This window comes from Halichoerus grypus, chromosome 9, assembly GCF_964656455.1.
Source record: "Halichoerus grypus chromosome 9, mHalGry1.hap1.1, whole genome shotgun sequence".
NCBI lineage: Eukaryota > Metazoa > Chordata > Mammalia > Carnivora > Phocidae > Halichoerus > Halichoerus grypus.
In genome coordinates, this window is record NC_135720.1 from 50,715,431 (window position 1) to 50,735,873 (window position 20,443).

Below are 20,443 nucleotides of genomic sequence, written 5' to 3' on the forward strand. Positions count from 1 at the left end.
TGCTTCTGGGGGAGACCACTGAAAGGGCTGGTACGCGTTTTCTAGGGCTGCGGGAACAAATTACCACAGGCTGGGGGGCTTAAAACAACAGGCTTATTCTCTCACAGTTCAGGAGGCCAGAAGTCTGGAATCGGCAGGGTTGGCTCCTTCCAGAGGCTCTGAGGGAGAGTCCACGCCATGCCTCTGTCCTAGCTTCTGGAAGGGGCCGGCAATCGTCGGCGTAGCTTGGCCAGCCGCTGCATCACTCCCATCTCTGCCTCTGTGGCTCGTGGCCTTCTTCCCACTGTGTGAGTCTCCACCTCTCCCATCCTTGCAAGAAGATGGGCTTCAGGGCCCCTCCTAATCCAGTATGACCTCATCTTACCTTGGTTACATCTGCAAAACCCTAACAAGGTCGAATTCTAAGGTTCTAGGTTGACATGAATCTTTTCTTTTTTTAAGATTTTATTTATTTATTTGAGAGAGAGAGAGAGAGCATGAGAGAGAGCGAGCACAAGCAGGAGGGAGGAGTAGAGGGAGAAGCAGCGGGGCTCGATCCCAGGACCCTGAGATCATGACCTGAGCTGAAGGCAGACGCTTAACCGACTGAGCCACCCAGGTGCTCAGACTTAAATCTTTTGAGGTTACTATTCAATCCGGAAAACACTCTAAAACCCTTATCTTCTTGCTTCCTACTTCTAATTATAATTTTGGAGACTACATTTGTAATCAAATACTTTCAGACAGTTAATGTAGGAGAAGACATAGGGGACTCCCAGAGAAGGTGAGGCTCCCGGCCTTGGGCAGGGGTTCTTCACCTGGGCTGCACACCGAACCCACTCTGCTTTTTACTGCTGCCGCCATGGCATCCGTTGGTTTTAGAGCCTCCCCGGTGGCTCCAACGTGCAGACCTCAGCTCCAGGCAGTGTCCCGGAAACAGCTGCAGGGAGGCTGCCTTACCGAGCTCCGAGCTCCGAGCTCCGCGGGTCCCCGTGGAGGCAGGTCCGGTGCATGAGTGCTCTTGCTGACTGCTGAGAAGTTAGCACCGGCACGTGTGGGTTTTCTTTCTGCACCTGCATTTGCTTTGAAGAACAGCTTCGTCCGTACTGAAAACTCAAAAGTTAATAAGGAAAGAGAACATTTGGAGGAGGCATGTGGACAAGAGGGGGGTGAACATGTAATTTTATTTTTTCAGAGGTAATTTTTGTGCTTATCGAAGAAGCATATGCTCATAGAAATGTGAAAACCCCTCAAAAAGCATAGAGAAGAAAAGAAAATCACCTACAATTCTATCCCCCTGGGAAAACAATGGTGTGGTGAATGTTCTAATGATTTTTTTTCTATGCATAGATAAATTACATAATGTGTATTTTACAAATATGGAATTATGTGGCTTTGGAGTTCAGGTTCTTCGTTTAGCAATATACCATTAAATAGATGTCAATAAATACATATCGATAATTATTTCCCATTAATTAGCCTTCAGATTATGAATGCCTGATTTTATTCCTTTGTAGAGAACATACCATAATTATTTAACCAATTACTATAAGAGAATTTCAAATGGAATTTTTCCCGTTGTCTGATTAATGGGGTAAGCCTCAGAGCTGAGAAGCAGATGCCCTATCTCTCCATCCTACGGAGAGGGAGGGCTCCCAGACCCATCCCCAGTGCTCCACTAACCTCCCTTCCACCCCCAATCAGGTTTCTATAAGCCCAAGGTATGAAAATTGGAGGAGGCATCGGATATGGAGTTCCTGACCTAGCGAGAGTGCTCCCCTGGCCCCCCATCCAGATGGATCATAGGATTTGAGAGCATCTGCAAGCAGAGACAGGCAGCTCACCTCTGGACATTTGTTTAGAGCGCAATTGCTGATCTGCATCCTGCGCTGACTGAGCCGGAGAAAGGAACTGGTTAGCCATGGCGCTGCAAAGAGGGGGAACAGCCCACCTTGCCCCACCCCCCATCTGCAGTGATAAGGAGGCATGAGCTGCCCGTGGCCAAGTGCGTGCCGTGGCAGGAAGCCAGATTTGTGCTGTGTTGCTGGAGCCCTGCCCAGAGGCAACAACTGGCTGCAGGGAAATGGACCAACAGCAAAAGCCTGTGGGTTTTCCAGTGTGGGCTGGAATTGAGGGGAAAGGATGAGGTCCGATGCAGGCACACCTCCCACATGACGGGAAGCATCCCAAAGATCTCCCAAAGGACTTACCACGTGCCCTACAGGACAGTGGGCACCTGGATGTGCAATAGGGGAAATGCCACCCAAGACAGAACCATACCAGGTACAAGACTTTGCCCCTTTTCTATCTCTTCCACTCCTCCTCACACTATGCTCCAGGGGATCTAGAAGCAGTGAATGTAGAGGAGGAAAAAGCAGGAAAGAACAGTCCCAGCCCTCTCCCCAGGCAGCTCCCCAAGCCTGGGGGGAGGTAGGGCATTGAGTTGGTGATGCAACTCAACAATCTGGTCATGTGGATCAAAAATAATAATAATCAATAATAAAATATGCATGTCATTTAACCCAGCCGATCCATCTCTAGGAATTTATCTAAGAGAATAATCAAAGATATGTGGAAAGATTTATGTCGTAAGAGACTTGCCATACACAAAAAGTATTTCCCCACATCCTGAAAAGCCATAATTTTTTATGTTAAAAAAAAAAATTACCTGTTCTTTCAATAACTAGCAGGTAACCAAATTCTGATGGCCTAATTTTTATATACACAGCCCTTATAATAAACAGACTCACTCAGAATAAAGAAAAAGAGTTTTAGAAATCTGGCCATTACACAGTGGCACTGTGTCCCAGTTACTATTGCTGTGAGAATCTACCCCAAAAACAGTGTCAGAAACAACGGCTTTTCGATGAGGCTCCTGGATTTTTTTTTTAAAGATTTTATTTATTTATTTGACAGAGAGAGTGAGAGAGCACAAGCAAGGGGAGCAGAAGAAGGAGAGGGAGAAGCAGGCTCCCTGCTGAGCAGGGAGCCCGATGCGGAACTCGATCCCAGGACCCTGGGATCATGACCTGAGCTGAAAGCAGATGCTTAACCATCTGAGCCACCCAGGTGCCCTATGCTCCTGGATTTTGTGCGTCAGGAATTTGGATAAGATACAGCAGGAATAGCATGTGTCTACTCCAGGATTCTGGAGTTCCAGCTGGGGAGTTGAGTGCCTGGGGTGCTAGAAACATGTAGGGGCCTCTTCACTCACATGGCTGGCCCCTGGCAGACACTTGACAGCTGGGCTCAGCTGGGACAGTCAACCAGGCACCTTCCTGTGGCTCTACTTGGTAGCTGCGGCTTCTCATGGCGTGGCAGCTGGATTCCAAAAGGGGACATCCCCAAAGGGAGAATTCTAAGCAAGAACCAGAGGGAAGCTGCATGATCTTTTATGATCTGGCTTTGGAGGTAAATGGTGTCACTTCCACCATACTCTATTAGTTGAAGCAATTGCAAACCTGTCCCTATTCAAGGGAGGGGACATGGCCTCTATCTCTCAATAGAAGGAGTGTCCTGCAATTCAATTCAATTCTGACACTGAGTATCTGGAGTAGCACAGACAGAAGTTGAGGGCTCAGTTCCACAAGTCTGCCCCTCACTTCAGATCCCAGTTGCAACACCAGAGTCCTCAGGCTACCCCTACTCCACCCAACTTGGCTACAAATTTGGGGGTTCCCGTAACCCCTTTCAGATTTGATAGTTGGGTAGAATGACTTGGAGACCTTGGAAAAACACTTTCTAATGATTTCTGACTTATTATAAAGAATACAGTTCAGGAAAAGCCAAATGGAAGAGATGCATAGGGTGGGGGATACAGAGCTTCCATGCCCCGTCTCCCTTGCCAGCACATCAACATGTTCACCAACACAAAATTTCCTCCTCATTGTTTCAGTTTTGATCAAGACTTCATTACCTAGACTTGGCTGATGACATCCTTGACCATTGGTGATTGAACTCAATCTCCAGATTCTCTCCCCTCCATAGGTGTTGGGAGGTGGGGCTGAAAGTTCCAACTCTAATCACGTGGTTGGTTTTCTGGCCACCAGCCCCCATCCTGAAGCTATCTAGGCCCCCCATCAAGTCAGGTCATTGGCAGGCAAGACATTCCTATCACTCAGGAAATTCCAAGGGTTTTAGGAACTGCATGCTAAGAACCAGAGACAAAGAACAAATATGTATATTTTTTACTATAGCACAACATAATACTAGTTATCTATATGCCTAGCACAGGGCTGGGTGCTGGAAATCTAAAAAGGAAGAAGGTTCAGTGCTTGCTTTTGAGGACCTCTGGTTCTAATGGAGAGGACAGGAACAAAACAAATTTCAGCAAATGCTGCAAAATATGCTCCTCCTGGACCCAAAGCAAGAGTGACTAACTGCATCCTGGGAAGCAGATGCTTTTAGAATTGTTTTCCACTAAAGAAGAAAGGATTTACTTGTTAATATTCCCCTGACTCTTCAGAACGCTGTCATAAGATTTTAACACCGACACATTGCTTGTAAAGTGACGGCTTTTCATACAACTATGAGAGTACAATGATTTCCAAGTCAAATGGTGGAAAATCAGAAAGGGAGGAATAGAACACTCAACAACTAGAAATTATCTCTATATACAATGTTCTTCATAATATCCAGTAAAAATGCAGAAAGGCTCTTGATGTGAAGAGAGTTAGGTTATGTATTTGACACACATGGTGCTGTGTGCCCCTGAGTATTGTACTCTGAACCTCCACACAGAAGTACAAAGGAAGGCCTGTACCCCCAAGTCTAACGTTTGAAAAGATATGTCAAGCTAACAAACTTCCCAGTATATGTTCTATTCTCCTATTTTGACAAATATATCCTCATAATGACTTGGATAGACCAGGTTCAAGTTTAGGATCTCTTTTGTACTTAAGTACAAAAAGTAGAATAGAAATTAGTGGCCCTACCCTCAGTTTCTCTTTTCCTACTTGCGATGTGGCCTTCCAAGTAATTGTCCCATATCTTTATCAGATAGCCTCGCATCTGGCCATTCAATTTGCTCTGAATATCAGCCAGTGAGAGCCTGGAGACATGGGGGGCTAGGTTATACCCCCTTAGACCAGGAAAGAGGGGCGGACCCTGAGCTCTGAGCTTTAGAGGGCCCAGCTCTGGTCTTCTCCCTATGGGCCAGGCATCTACTGAGTCAAGGAGATGTGCCCCCCTGGGAGCCTGGGAACCCTTTCCTTCTGGGCCAGGCACCAGGTATCCAGTACCTGGTATTCCCTATCTGCTGTGGACTGAATGTTTGAGTCCCCCCACCCAAATTCACGTGTCGAAACCCTAGTCCCCGGTATGATAGTATTCGGAAATAAGGCCTTTGGGAGGTAATTAATTGGTCATAAGAGGGAGCCCTTATGATGAGCCCTTACATGATCAGTGCTCTTATAAGAGACACGAGGGAGGTGATCTCTGTCTCCACCACATGAGGACACAGCAAGAATGTTGCCATCTATAAACCAGGAAGAGACATGAATCAGCTAGCACCTTCTCTTGGAATTCCCAGCCTTCAGAAGTATGAGAAATAAGTGTCTGTTGTTTAAGCCCTCCAGGCTATGGTATTCTGTTATAACAGCTCAGATAGACTAACTGGGGACCGTCCCAGTGTCCTTGAGCCCACTGCTGGGTCCTGAGTGGGCCTCTTCCTCAGGCCGTCACCATCGCTGACTACTACACTGGTACTTGTATCCCTGGGCCTGAGGGGTAGCCAAGGGTGGCTGTTTACAGGTGTGTGGACGTGTAGGCTGGGGTGTCCACTTGTGGGGGACTTGGAGCCAAGCAGGGGACAACCAGGATGGCAGGAAGGGGTGGGTGCTACGGGCCAGCCCTCGCTGTCCCACCACATTCAAAAATCACAAAACTGTACTTAATGGCAACATCAAACTGTCCAACAGGGAAAGAAGGAAAAACACCTCTGTGACATAAATAAACCTGGCTCCCACAGAAGGATCACAGCCCAGATCACTAGTTGAGACAGAGAGTATTTCCTAAGGGTGCAGACACATGCCTTATAATAACCGGACAGAGGGGGAGATCGAACTGCTACACTGACAGGCCAATTTTTGGAAAAGAAGAACTTGAAGGGAGCACTGACATTGAAGAATAAACTCTATGAAATAAAGAAATGCAAATTCAGCCAATCTCAGAAACCAACTATTATGAAAAGTTGTCCTGGAAATGAGGAGTGGATTGTTAAACCAGAACTTTCTAGGAGGTAAGATCTTTTCAGGGGTTAAAAGACCATCCAGAGAAAGCCTGTGGATCAGCCTCTGCCACACACACATGCTAGGAACAGGTGGGAGCACGGCCCAGGGCAAGTAGCTATAGACACCTGTTTCTCCAGGTGCACTTCTTCTAGAACAACCAGCGGTCATGCCCTCACTCGGCCCACATTCCTTGAGGCCTATTATACACCGGGTATGGGTTAGATACAAAGAAAGAAGGCAAAATCCCACCTTCATGTCTGTAGTCTGATGATCTGTAACAGCAGACTGAAGAACACAGGGAGATACACGAGAGAGCCTGACCTGGCATTCACACACCGTAACCGTGTGATCTCAAAGTTACACAGTGTCTCCAGGTCTCAGTGTCTCCAATTTAACTCTTAGAGTTAAAATGTCATTGCTTTTCCTGATTCTTGTAATTAAAGTCTGTAGCTTCATTCGGGGGAAGATGATAAGTTGTAATGTTTTTCAATGAATGATGCAGTTGGGGAACCAAGGACTATGGAGGACAATGACGTTCACACATGATTACTGCTCCTCGCTCTTCCCGAGCAACTGAGTCGCCAGTTGCCTCTCCCCGTGAGCACACCTCTGTTTTCTAGATCCAGGGCAGTATTTCCAGATGAGTGGTGTGGTCCCCAAGCTCCCAGCAGGAGCTTTTTTTTTTTTTTTAAGATTTTATTTATTTATTTGAGAGAGAGAGAGCGAGCACGAGTAGGGTGAGGGAGAAGCAGACTCCCCGCTGGGAGTCCCCACAAGGGGCTCAATCCCAGGACCCCGAGATCACGACCTGAGCCAAAGGCAGACAACCAACTGAGCCACCCAAGTGCCCCTCTAATAGTTTTTTCTAAAGGAGTCTTACCTCATTTGATCTAATGCTGTAAAGTAACATTCGAAATGTTCTTTCCCAGTGAAGCTGGAGTTGGAAAGTCATTGCACTAAGTCTTAGATGCCCAGGGAGCAGTTTGATGCCACAACCAAACATCAGCTTTTTGTGTCACCTTCTACTGTGGTTCTTTTGCTTTGCTTTCTCTTGCTAATGGCTTTGACCAAGTAAAACATTCCTGCCATCCCAAATGGAACTAGACAATTTCACCAAGTTCATCTCAAAACTGATTCACCCACAATTCCTCTAATCAGGGGAAGACATAATATCACAAGCTGGCTACCCAAAGACCACCAAGAGACTCTTGATTTTCAGATGAAAGATGTAGAGAACCAGACTTGAAGTCTGAGCTTGGTGTGCTTTGGTGGCATGGGGTAGGGCTAAGAATATTCCCAGTCTCTTTTTTACCTTCCTTTCCACAGAAGAGTCTGTCCAAAAGGCAATGGATACTTGCTTCTTGGTGCAACTTAGTCTGGTATGGGAAGGTCAGGTTTTGCAGGATCTGCATCGGTAAAACAGCTATAGATTTTGCAGGAAGGCAGCCTTGCACTGGGGTTCCAAACTTTTCAGACGGTAGTCGTGATGTGGGAAAAACCAGTTAGTACAATGCAGTGCTAGTTAAAAGCAGGATAGATTTCCCTCAAAGGAGCTCTGGAGAAGAGCCAGCTTCATGGGTGTGGGACCTGGGCAAGCACCCAAGGCCTGGCGCTTAGAAGGGCCCCATGCTAGGTTTAATGTGCTATTGTCCCTGTCTGGAAATCCTTCATTTTTGGACAAGGGGCTCTAAAGTTTCGTTTTGTACTGGGCAACTTATGGAGCGGATTCTGCTCTGGAATCAGAACTTGTTTGAACTCTGATCCACACTTATTATAATTACTACCACCGTTCTTACTATTTGTGCAACTATTACTACTGCTAGCTATTATTTCCTGGGCTCAGCGGTAGGCGCTGTGCGGGGGGCTTTCCAGCCATCACTGTTTGAATCCTCACCGCAACGCTATGCTAGTTACCACTGGTGCCTTCCTTTTACAGATGATAACACTGAGGCACAGAGAAATTAAGTAACTTTCTAATCTTGCATATGATCCCAAGTAGTTTCATTTCAGAGCCCGTGCTTATAACCACTGTACTATTAAGCTTTACTTGCTTTGTGACTTTGGGTAAGTTACTTAGCCTCTCTAAACCTAAGGCTTACTATCTGTAAAATGGGTATACTTTGTAGTGGTGAGAACAGAACGATCCATTCCCACACTCAGCCCACACACCCGGAACTGAAACCACCCTGTCTAGTGACATGACTTTGCTGTCTTCATTGGCAAGTCTTTAGCATGTCTTCATTAGCCTGACTTGACTTTTCTAGGACCAGGCAAAGTTTGATTGCCCATTATAGGAACTTCCTATAAGATGCATCAGCTCTTCAGTGGAAAGCGTCAACAGGAAAGATCCTTTGAAGCTCTCCTCTCCAGATCCTCACCTTGCTGTTTCCAGCAATCCTGGGCTGTCATATCATTCTTACCCAGTCCAAATCAGGTCCTACATTCTAAGACCCACCTTGAGCCAAACGTCTAATTCTCAATTGATTCTGACTTTCCCCTCCCCAATCTGAGACACCACCAGGGTGGAGTTAGTGTTATCTCCTGCGTTAAAGAATAAATTCAATTTTGTTCTACCAACAGAGTCTCCTGGTGGTCTTTGGGGAGCCAGCTTATGATAGTTGGTACATATCTCGGACCACAAACTCAGGTGTGTCTGAAATAGATCTCTTCACTTCTCTGTAACTCCGTTTCTGTGTTTGGTCCCCCTTCCCCTTAAGTTGTTGGAGGCTGACTTTCTGACACTTTTGTGTTATAGGGGAGGAAAGACTTCCTCTACCCTCTTAGGTTCTGTGACTGGACCTAAGAGTTAAACTGACAAAAAACAGGTTAACAGGAGAAAAGAGCCCGAGTTTTATTTGATGTGAATATTTTTATATGTACATGGAGGTCTTCAAGTACTAGAAACGAAGCCCTAAAGAAGTAAGTAGGCCTGAGAGCTTCTATCCCATTTTAACAAAAAACTATGCATTGTGCAGATGACAAGACAAATGAAAAGGGCAGTTGGGCTGGGTCAGGAGGCAGGGGGAAAGTGACTTGGAAACATATGGGGGAAATTAATGGAAGATTTTTGTTTATGCAGATTCATCTCTGCTTTGACTCCCCATTTCCAGTAATAAGAATGTTCTCCTCTTCCTGACACCAGGAGGTCACCTTTCTCAGAAAATGTATGCCCTGCTTTTAGGTAGAAATGGGGAGGTCAGAGAGCCATTCCTGCATCTGATGTTCCTCGGTTGTCTTCAGGTCAAAATTATCAGTATGCCAAAGTGGCATATTTTTGGGTGGCATGTCCTGATCTCTTCCAGGGTCCTAGCCCATTCATATTTTCCAGAATTGTGTCCTTGCTCATTACTGGGGAACATATTGGGCAATGTGCTGGCGAAGGTCCCACTAGGTTCTCAATCTCCTTGAACATCCATCAGCTATTACTGACCCAAGTCGCTGCTGAGACCCTCCTGTTCCTTTCAGCAAGCTATCCACATCCATTGGCAGTTGGAGACTTCTAAGTCTCTCTTGACTTCGGACTTGCTAGAACAGAGTTTAGAGTTCAGGGATCTCACTGGAGAAGTTCAAGGCCAATCTGCCTCAGGAGACCATGTGGCCATTTCCCCTTCCAGGGCTTCTATCAAGGAAACTCTCTGTGGAACCCATCAGCCTTTTCCCTCCAGGTTCTGGTAGCCTACTGCAGGGAAGGAAGTGAGTACTGGCTGAGCCCACACTCCTGTAGATTCAGAATTCCCACCTTTGTTCCTTCTGGTGTCCAAGATAACTTCACTTGAGTGCACCTTAGCCTCCTTGGTATTACCTGTGGGCTCTTTATGGATATGGCCCATCATGAGACTCTTGGTTTTCCTACAAGCAAAGCCGGAGAAGCATGCTTGCATTGCCTCCAGCTAGGAGCTACCATGTGGGACACGTGCCTGCTGGACACTGAAATGTAAAATGTTTCTCCCTTTTCTCGGCACACTGGTTCTCTCCTGGGACCAAGATTTTGTCCCTAGTCTATAATCCTGGGAATCCGGAAGGGCTCTGCGCTGTGCTAGCAGCACAGCCATGGATTCTTAGTTGTGTCTCAGTTCTGGGGGGCTCACATGTTGCCAAGCATTCGGTGGGGCTGCAGCAGAGCGTGGCATTTGGTCTTCAGTGCCATCTGGCCACATGGATGTTTTCTGAACTACCCTGTTTGACCTTGGTCACTGCCCTCACAGATGACCACTTCTCTCCATCCCTTTCCATCTATGCCATGCTCAAGGATAGAGGAATTGTCCTGCTAACTCCAGAGCATGCTAACTTCTAGAATCTGAGAGGCTGCCCAAAGCCCTGTCTACCACCATGTAGCCATATGTCTCTGAGATCTTACCCCAGAGCTCCCAAGAAGCACAGATCCTGAGTTCTGGAATCCTCTAATTCACCAATGGGATCTAAGACTTTCCTTGGCCCTGAAAAAAGAATGCTGGGCCCTGTTCTGGTGACATCTGCATAACAAATTACCCCAAAACTTAGGGCCTTAAAGCAACCATTTTATTATGCTCATGGAATCTATATGGGGATACCTTACCTCTCTCTGTTCTGAGGCCTCAGATAGGCACAACTTGATAGCTGGGAGCTGGAATCATCTGGAGGTTTCTTCCTTCACATGTGTGGTTGTGGATGGCAGTGGGGACCTCAGCTGGGGCTGCTGGCCAGGACACCTCCTTGTGGCCCCTCCGTGTGACCTGGGCTCCCTCACAACATGGCTGCTCAGGGCTCCACAGGCGAGTGTCTCAGCTCCCAAGCAGAACTGCATGGCCTTTTAAGACGACTCTCAGAACCCACATCCTGCTATTGCCACCAGTCCTCCAGCCTGCCCGGACTCAAGGAGAGGGGGCATAGACCCCCCTTTTGAGAAGCCTGCCACAGTCACATTGTGCAGAGACCATGTGGGATGGGGGACATTGTTGTGACCATCTTTGGAAACTGTAACCTGCCACAGCCCCTCCAGGACTCTCCAAGTTTTATTCTGGTTTCTCCATCATCTTTTCCTAGTGTGGGTGGGTGGGGGGATGGGTGCAAAAGAGGACTCCTCTTTTATTTTTTAATCCTTGAACATTTTGGTGATTCTAATAGTCCTCTCTTTCTTCCCCGTCACTGGCTTGTGGAAACCAAGATAGAAATGCTCCTCTTGGGGAACCTGGATGGCTCAGTCGGTTAAGTGTCTGCCTTTAGCTCAGGTCATGATCCCCGGGTCCTGGGACTGAGTCCTGCATCGGGCTCCTTGCTCAGTGGGGAGTCTGCCTGCTTCTCCCTCTGCTTGTGCTCTCTCTCTCTCTCTGTCTCTGTGTCAAATAAATAAATAAAATCTATATGGTGGTTTTTTCTTTTTCAAATAAATAAAATCTAAAAATAAAAAAAAAATGCTCCTCTTGTTTCCTTTGCAGTCAATGGCTGGTGTCCTTAAATGGCCTGGTGGGAACCATCAGGGGTATCTCTCCAGATACTCTCCCACCACAAGGAAAATAACAAGGATCCCAGAGACTTGTGAGAATTAAAGTGAGAACATACACAAAAACCCTCGCAACACACCTGAACTTGAACCTGTCTGCCCTTCCTCTGTAGAGACAACCTCATGCAGGGCATAGCCCTTCTACAGAGTTGCTATTGCTAAGCAGGGTTGACTTGAGGAGAGTGAATTAATATAAACTTGGACTTGATGGTAGAGATTCATAAGTAGTCCTTTAAGAGCATCTGAGAGGGAAATGCTGTTTCCTCAGGCCCTTTATGGCTCTAAACTGCCTTGGAGCCATTCCACTCACCGGCCTTGCAGCGCCCCAAGGGTCACTCTGGCAGCGCCTCATTTCAGACCAGACCGTCTGTGTGAGCTGCTGAGGAAGCCCGCTCTGGGGGGCATTTGGCCGGGCTTAGGGGTGAGCAGTGCTTTTTCAAATTCAATGTCTGTGTCCCCCAAGAGTGGAGTCTTCAAGCCCTGCAGCCTGTGAAGTGACCACTAAATCCCGCAGCTGAGGACAGAAAGGGTAGGAACATATGTCACCCCTGCTGGCAAGGAGTCACCTGTCCCCTCCTCAGGCGGCCAACCTGCAGGACGTACACAACCACTGGTGGTGTCCGCGCAGGGCTCCTGCCTTGAACAATGTTGTGGATAATCTGTTGCCAGCAGTGACAGAGACTCTGCTACCATCTCCTCTGCCCTTTCTTCAGAAAATGGGAGGAAAGTCAAAGTCTCATAATGAAAACAATTTTTCAAGAAAATGTGCGGAGAAATTGCTTTGTCATGTACAGCAAAGGGGAAAGTTTGCCTAAACCCTTTGACTGGGGGCGCGGTTACCCTCTCCAGGCCGGGAAGAGGCTTGCAGTGGGCTCAGACAGGGGAGTTTGTTGTTCGTGCTGTTGGAAGCAGGAAAGGTGACACCTTTGCCTCTCTGTGGTCCCGGCTATGATGCGGCAGTTCTCAGCCGATGCTTTTGTGATCACAACATTCTTTCTAACATCAGATTCTTCGGCGATCTATGTGCAGCCGTTGAAAGGCGACAACCCATGCAAAACCAGCCAACAGCCTTTGGCCCACAAACCTGACCACAGCACAGCACAGTGATTGTCTGTCGCTACGGTCACTGTCTGGGCCGTTTGGGTGTTTGGACAGAGTGATTGCCGCCTGGGCTGCCCCTCAGGTGCTCTGGGGCCACGTTCTCCCCCGGTCCCATAGGAGGAGTCCTGTCTGCGCAGGGGGCTCCGCTGTGTTCCATGCCTCGCCTCTTACCTTGGCCGCCATGGCACCCGCTCCACGTCACCTGGGTCCGATCGGCCCAGCTCGCCTGCCGTCTGACGGCATGGCCCTGCTGTGCCAACACTCAGTGGTCGTCAAATGAGTTATATGCACCGAGGACAACCCGTTAGCACGTTTGTGAAGGGATTCCTGCACAAATGGATAATGTGTCCACACGAAGCCTTGTTTGACGTATTAATCTCTACCTAACCAGCAAAATCCCGCTGGCCCGGGTGCCCTCCCGCATGCTCTCCCCTGATGCCCTGTACCCACCAGATATCACCATGTTTGCCATTATGCAGCCAAAGTACCCCTTCCTCGCCTGTCTTCCCTATCAAACCATAGACTCGCTGAGGAAAGGAATGTTTTGCTTGCCACTGTATTCCCAGTCTCTAGCAAACGGCCTTGCACCTAGCAGGTGTTCAGGTCTAATCCTGTAATGGTTCTACTGAGCTGCATTTTTCTTTTGGTAACTGGCAGACACACTTGGGGAGATCTGATCCCTAATTCTATAGTCTCTCTATGCTTGCACTGAGTCTAGCACATAGCAGATGCACCAAAAAAAAAAAAAAAAAGTTTGGTGAATGAATTAGCTGGAGGTGTGCTTAAACCAAAGAGTAAAATGGATGTATTCATTTAGCTAAGCAGCCATCTGCTCATAGTCTTTGGGGACCTCAGTTGGAGGAGGGTGGGGACCTCTTAAGACAGGAAGAGTCACATAGAAGGCTGGTGGTTATGTAGTGGGGGATGGGAAGGGTCAATGCCCAGAAATGTTAGCCTCAGAAGCCCCCAGGAGTGCTCATGTCTGGAAGCGTGTCTGGAAGTGGAGATTTGTGGCTCACTACAAAGGCTGAGGAGTTATTCAGGGCTCCAAGTTTGTCTAGTTGGGCTCCCTCCCAGGTACTGGGGCTCCCATCAGCCAGACCTGGGCACCAAGGCCCCACCTTCCTGCAGTGTCATCCCCACCCCGTGAGGCCAGGTGGAACTCTCCATTCCACATGGGCCCCAGCGAACACTGTTTTCCAACAGAGGAAGGAAGCCTTCCTGTAGATTTCTCTACAGCAAATGTCTGCCCCACGGCGAGTTCCACATGCTATTTCATAACGTATTTCCCAAAGAAAGAAATAGTTGACATTGGTGGCTCCCGAAGTTGCAGTCAGAAAGCCTTCTCATGTTGAGGAACCACACCTATTTATTTCAAATATGTAGGCATTTTTAAATTTGAAACTCACCTCAGTGCATTAGCACACACAGTAACTGCCTCGTAAACCGGTTTCATTCAAAACCCATGGCGATGACATGTACTAAAGGGGAGGGTCAGAAGACCAGGGCAACCAAGAGCCGCTCTCTTCAGAACCCTGAGCTGCACATCAGACAGAACAGGATGCTCTGGCTCCTTTAACAACGAGCACTTTCTAGTCGGCGCTGGGCCTCAAACTGTGGTTTGAGATCTGCCCGTTGGCACATGCCCGGCGCCCCCTAAGGACACAAAAAAATGTCCGTTGAACTGGAGGTAGACCCTCCCATTCAATCAGATTCCTGTTGCTAAAAAGGGAACCACAATATATAATTTTTATTTATTTTATTTTTTTTTTAATTGAAATTCAATTAGCCAACATATAGTCCATCATTAGTTTCAGAGGCAGAGTTCAGTGACTCATCAGTTGCCTATAACCCCCAGGGCTCATCACATCATTTTTAAATGAGCTAAGGATTTTCACATACAGGGTTTTTCTGGGCGCCAGATGAGCTTATCCACAACCTTAACAGAATGACTTTTTAAAATGAAAACGAAACGGTCTCTTTGAAGTGTTAAGGAAAGCATCCCCTGGTGTGGCGTTCTGCTCCTGTCCCTGGCGTATGCGACTCTAAGCTCAGCCTGCCATAGGAAACGACTTGGTCCTGTTGGCCTCCTCCAGTTACTCAGTTCCTGGCTTGCCCTGCCTTCACCCCCAATAAAGAGAAGCCCCCCTTCTTCCATAAGCATATGTCATCCCCAGGAGTTGGAATCCTGATGTTTGCTGAGGTTAGGGGCTTATCCCACTGTTCCCCTCTCCAGAGCAGCTCTTGGTGGAGAGGGCCTGAGGGGTGGACTGCATCCCAAAGACTGGAAAACACCCTGCCCCATCCTAATCTGCATGCTTTAAGCTGAGGGACAGTCTTGGGGTCATTTGCTCTGAACTTGGGATCATTGCCCTAAATTCTTGTGGTTCTGGAAGGTGCTACGTGTCTGGTCAGAGAGGCAGTCTCAGCTGTGCTTCATAGCGCTGTGGCCAAGGGGGATGGTCCCAGCTGTGCAGCGAGCCTACAGAGAGGCAGGGCTGCCGCCGCCGCCTCCCCCCTCCCCGGTACCGTGGAATCAGCAGCTGTCCTCAGGTTCTAAGCCCAGGCATCCACCCTGTCACTGTGCCAGCTCTGGGGTACATGTGTGTAACCCAGATACAACTTGGAGACCAGTCTCAGGGTGATGTCATGTTTTTTTAAAAGATTTTATTTATTTATTTGTCAGAGAGAGAGAGCACAAGCAGGGGGAGTGGCAGAGGGAGAAGCAGACTCCCCGCTAAGCAAGGAGCCCAATGTGGGGGTCGATCCCAGGACCCCGGGATCATGACCTGAGCCGAAGGCAGATGCTTAACCGACTGAGCCACCCAGGCGCCCCTCTGTGATGTCACATTACAAACAGTAGTCCAGATATATATTTTGTAAAATATGTTTATATAAAAAAAATACATATACAAACACACAGCCTAGTGAAATTCCTTCTCAAACTCATTTCTTGACAATCCTTTTAAGACTTTTCTCTCACTCTCAATCTCGGCCTTCCTTCTCTGTACGACATCCCCCAGTGAAGACTTCTCTTGCCATTATGTGCTCCCCGTCTGCTTCCCCACCAGACCTCGCTGCTCGTGCACTCTGTGCCCCCAGCATGTGTATAATCTTCCTCTGATGATTTTCCTAGTGAGAATTTGCCACCCTGGAACTGGAGTGAGTAAACATGCTCCACTTTGCTGTATGCAGATGGATAAAGCCAACCCACCATGCCCTCCCTGCAAGGGCAGGTTGCCCTCCCATCCAGTTCAGGCTACCCTTCTAACCCATACCGTTTGTCCAAAATCCCAGTCTTGGCAGTTCTGTACGCTTCCTTTAGCAAATATTTTCTAATCCAGAAAGGAGCCTGGGACTCTTGCATGGATGAAAGAACCATTCTAGGCCCTGCTTTTCTTGGATATATGTCCCCTTGCTACACTAGAGCGCTGCCAGTTGGCAGACGTTTAGTGACACCCGAGGGCTATGTGTCTGAGTCAGGACCCCCTCCTCAGCACCTTGTGTGTTAATACTGTTGTCAGAAACTTTATTGAGATCAGCTGCTTCACCTCTCACCACCTCCCATTGTATTTCTCATCTTTAAATCAGAGTGGAACTAGGTTCTGAGCTATAGAGGATTGCCTCATCTTTGTAGACCTCTCAAACTTTCAGCAAAGTATTCCCCAGCTGTAGAATCTCGATGGCTTTGAGTTTCCTAGTAATAATACTAGCATTTAAAGTGCTTGTTACAACCCAGGAATTCTTCTAAACTCTTTGAATGAAATGTCTCGTGTAATCCTTATGGCAAACCCAATGAGGTTCATACCATTCTAAAAGTCATCCTCTGCCGTGTAATAGAAACAGAAAACAAGGCCCACAGAGGTTGAACATCGCTCAAAGTCCTTGTTCACTAAGCGCAGGACCAGGGATTTGAACCCAGGATCTCTGACTCTAAATCCTATTCTAGGTACACAGTCTCAGAGCAGTAATCACACCTTTCAAAAGTCATCAGCAACTTAGTGACTGAGCCAGGGCCAATTTTATACCCTGAAATTATAGCATGCCAGCACCCCTAACTTTCTACATTGTATTAGAGTTATTTCCTCCTGGTTTTCTTCCCTGCTCAACTAAACCATAAGCTCCTGAGGACAGGGATGTTACTAGGTCTTACTCCCTGCCTGGATACAGTCATGGGACTTAATAAATGGTGCAGAACTCCGTTTAGTGCTGACTATGGTAGCCATGCGGGTACACCGTTCAGATCTACCTTCAAGAATCTGCCATCCAGCTGTGAGGAGTGCAGTTGGCTGGCAACCCCGAGCTGCAGTTGCATAGTGTTGGAGCTGAGACTGTGCTCTTTGCGCACAGCCCCTAGCCCATGACTGGGCAGGTGACAGTACTAAGGTCTAGTCATCTCTTTTCAACATGGGGCTTCTTTACTGGGCAATCTTCCCTTAGAGCTCCCTGTCAAGTTGAATGGGACTTTGTCGTACCTGCATCACACTGGGAGGTATCTGCCAAATTCTGCTTCCTTCCCCCTTTCCTCACATGGAGGTCAGACTAACGTTGAGATCTGAAGGCTTTCACTGCCCAGTCTTGCTTTGTCTCCTTCAGTCTTTCACAGGCTTGCCCCAAATAAACCTCTTATATTCTTAACTTGACCTCTGCTGCCTGAAGGACCTGAATTGACAGAGTGACCAATCTGATGTTCTTCAGATCTCCTGCCACAGGGAGCATAGTTGATTGACAGCCTCAGCCACCGCCCCTCTGGGCCCACCACTGCAATCCTGCTGAGGCCACATTCCTCCAGGCTGCTCCCAGATATGCAGAGCAAGCTAGGGGAGTGATACAGAACCCCTCTGACGGGTGATTTTGGCTTGAGGACTCCCCAGCAGCCTGGCCAAACCTTCCATGAATGGTGCCGGAGTCTGGGACTCTTCTTCCCCTGTCCTCCTTCCATCCCTTCTCCCTTTCACAAGTGTCAGAGACTTCCTTGGGTCCCTCTCCTTTATCCTTCATAGACACGTCCCCAATAAATCTGTTCTGCTTCTTGGAGAACCTGAACTAACAGAAGTGGTACTGGGAGTACGGGTGTCAGGTCTAGCAAATAAAAATACAGGATTCCACCAGTCACACTTGAGTTTTAGACTGATAATAAATTTTTAAAGCATAAGCATATCCCAAATATTGCATGGAATATAGTTATACTAAAAAAATTCATCGTTAATCTGAAATTCAAATTTACCTGAGTGTTTTGTATTTTATCTGGCAACCTTAGACAGGAGTAATCCAAGGAAACAGGCATTAAGATAAATTCATGCACATCCTGGTGGGCAGAGAGGACACTGTGTTCCACATACCCGAGCAGGGCACAACTGCTAAAGATTTTGTTGGTGGTGACCTGGGAAAACGTCCTGGCAGGAGTGAAGGCCCATATAGGTGTGATGATGTAGGCCCTTGGAAGATGTGGATGGAAGAGTGCCTACAAGGACAGTGGGGATGGCTGGTTACTGCTGGGTTGCACTGACGCTCTGCAAGGGACAGTGAGAAATGGAAGGCCAGTAACAACCAGCTAAAGGGTTACTTGAGAGCCAGAGGACCTCTTGGGTAGCCAAAGAGTGGCCTTTTTCTCTTATAGAGGAAGAGCAAACAGAGCCAAGCAGCATCCTGAGGACTGAAGTGTTGAGTCACAGAGCTCCAGTCACAATGCTTAAATGTTCAGTCCAGGCAGGTTGGTTATGCTGCTTGGCTGAGAAAAGCTGGGACTCTGAAATATGGGATAGAAACATCTGGATGGCCCCCCCACCCAGTTAGAGTGAGTGGCCGCTCACAGAGGCCAGGTAATAAATGGAGACCAGGCTATAGTCCAGCTCACCATGGACCCACTGGGTCTGCAGTGGCCACCTCCCCTGATGTCGAGCATGTCATTGGAACTGACGTACTTGGCAGTTGGAGTAATCTCCACGCTGGATCCTTGGACTGACTGTGGGTTAAGAATTCTCAGAGTAAGCATGGCCAAGTGGAAACCCTTGAGATGGCTCCCTCCCCATGGACTGAGGTCATGAATCCAAAATACCACACCCCAGGGCATGAAGTGGAGATTAGTGCCACTATTAAAGAATAGTTTCCCATAGTCCTGGATTGATCCTAGCTCCCTGGAATACATGAAGTCCCCTGGGCAAGTGTGAGTGTGGGACGTTTCCACTGATGGCCAGGTCCGACCCAGATCCAGATGAGCCCTTGGCAGCCCCAGGCTGCCAAACCCTGTAAGTTTTGCTTAAAAAAATAATAAACTCGGAGCGTGGCCCTCTCCTCTCCCCGCGATGGCGTGTGCTCGTCCATTGATATCTGTGTACTCCAAAAAGGGGGAATCGTCTGGCAAAAATGTTACTTTGCCTGCTGTGTTCAAGGCTCCCATTCTACCTGATATCGTGAACTTTGTTCACACCAACTTGCGCAAAAACAACAGCCATATGCTGTCAGTGAATTAGCAGGTCATCAAACCCGTGCTGAGTCTTGGGGTACTGGCAGAGCTGTGGCTTGAATTCCCAGAGTTCGAGGCGGAGGGACTCACCGTTCTGGCCAGGGTACTTTTGGAAATGTGTGTTGTGGGGGCCGCGTGTTTGCACCAACCAAAACCCGGTGCCGTTGGCATCGCAGAGTGAACACAACACAGAAGCGATATGCCATCTGCTCTGCCCAGGCTGCCTCAGCCTTACCAGTGCTGGTCATGGCTAAAGGTCATTGTATTGAGGAAGTTCCTGAACTTCCTTTGGTGGTTGAAGATAAAGTTGAAGGCTACAAGAGGACCAAGGAGGCTGTTTTGCTTCTTAAGAAACTAAAAGCCTGGAATGATATCAAAAAGGTCTATGCATCTCAGCGAATGAGAGCTGGCAAGGGCAAAATGAGAAACCGTCGTCGTATCCAGCGCAGGGGACCCTGCATCATCTACAGTGAAGACAACGGTATCATTAAGGCCTTCAGAAACATCCCTGGAATTACTTTACTTAATGTAAGCAAACTGAACATTTTGAAACTTGCTCCTGGTGGGCATGTGGGACGTTTCTGCATTCGGACTGAAAGTGCTTTCCGCAAGTTAGACGATCTGTATGGCACTTGGCGTAAGGCTGCCTCCCTCAAGAGTAACTACAACCTTCCCATGTATAAGATGCTTAGTACAGACCTTAGCAGAATCTTGAAAAGTCCAGAGATCCAAAGAGCCCTCCGAGCACCATGCAAGAAGATTCATCGCAGAGTCCTGAAGAAGAATCCACTGAAGAACCTGAGAATCATGTTGAAGCTAAACCCATATGCAAAGACCATGCGCAGGAATACCATTCTTCGCCAGGCCAAGAATCACAAACTCCGGATGGATAAGGCGGCAGCAGCCTTAGAAGCCAAATCAGATGAGAAGGGGGTTCCAGGCAAGAAGCCTGTGGTAGGGAAGAAAGGAAAGAAGGCTGTTGGTGTGAAGAAGCAGAAGAAACCTGTGGTGGGGAAAAAGGCTGCAGCTACCAAGAAACCAGCAGCTGACAAGAAGCCTGCAGAAAAGAAACCCACTGCGGAGAAGCCTGCTGCCTAAAAACTTACGTTTATTCTAAAAGTCAAATCATTTTGGACAGCTAATTTTGAATAAAGACCTGATCAAAGCCAAAAAAAATAAATAAATAAA

General features: G+C 47.8%; 1 pseudogene; it reads left to right on the plus strand.

Annotated features, from left to right (window-relative positions):
- The first annotated feature begins 19,072 nt into the window (after positions 1-19,072).
- LOC118524903 (large ribosomal subunit protein uL4 pseudogene) lies at positions 19,073-20,443 on the plus strand (annotated as a pseudogene).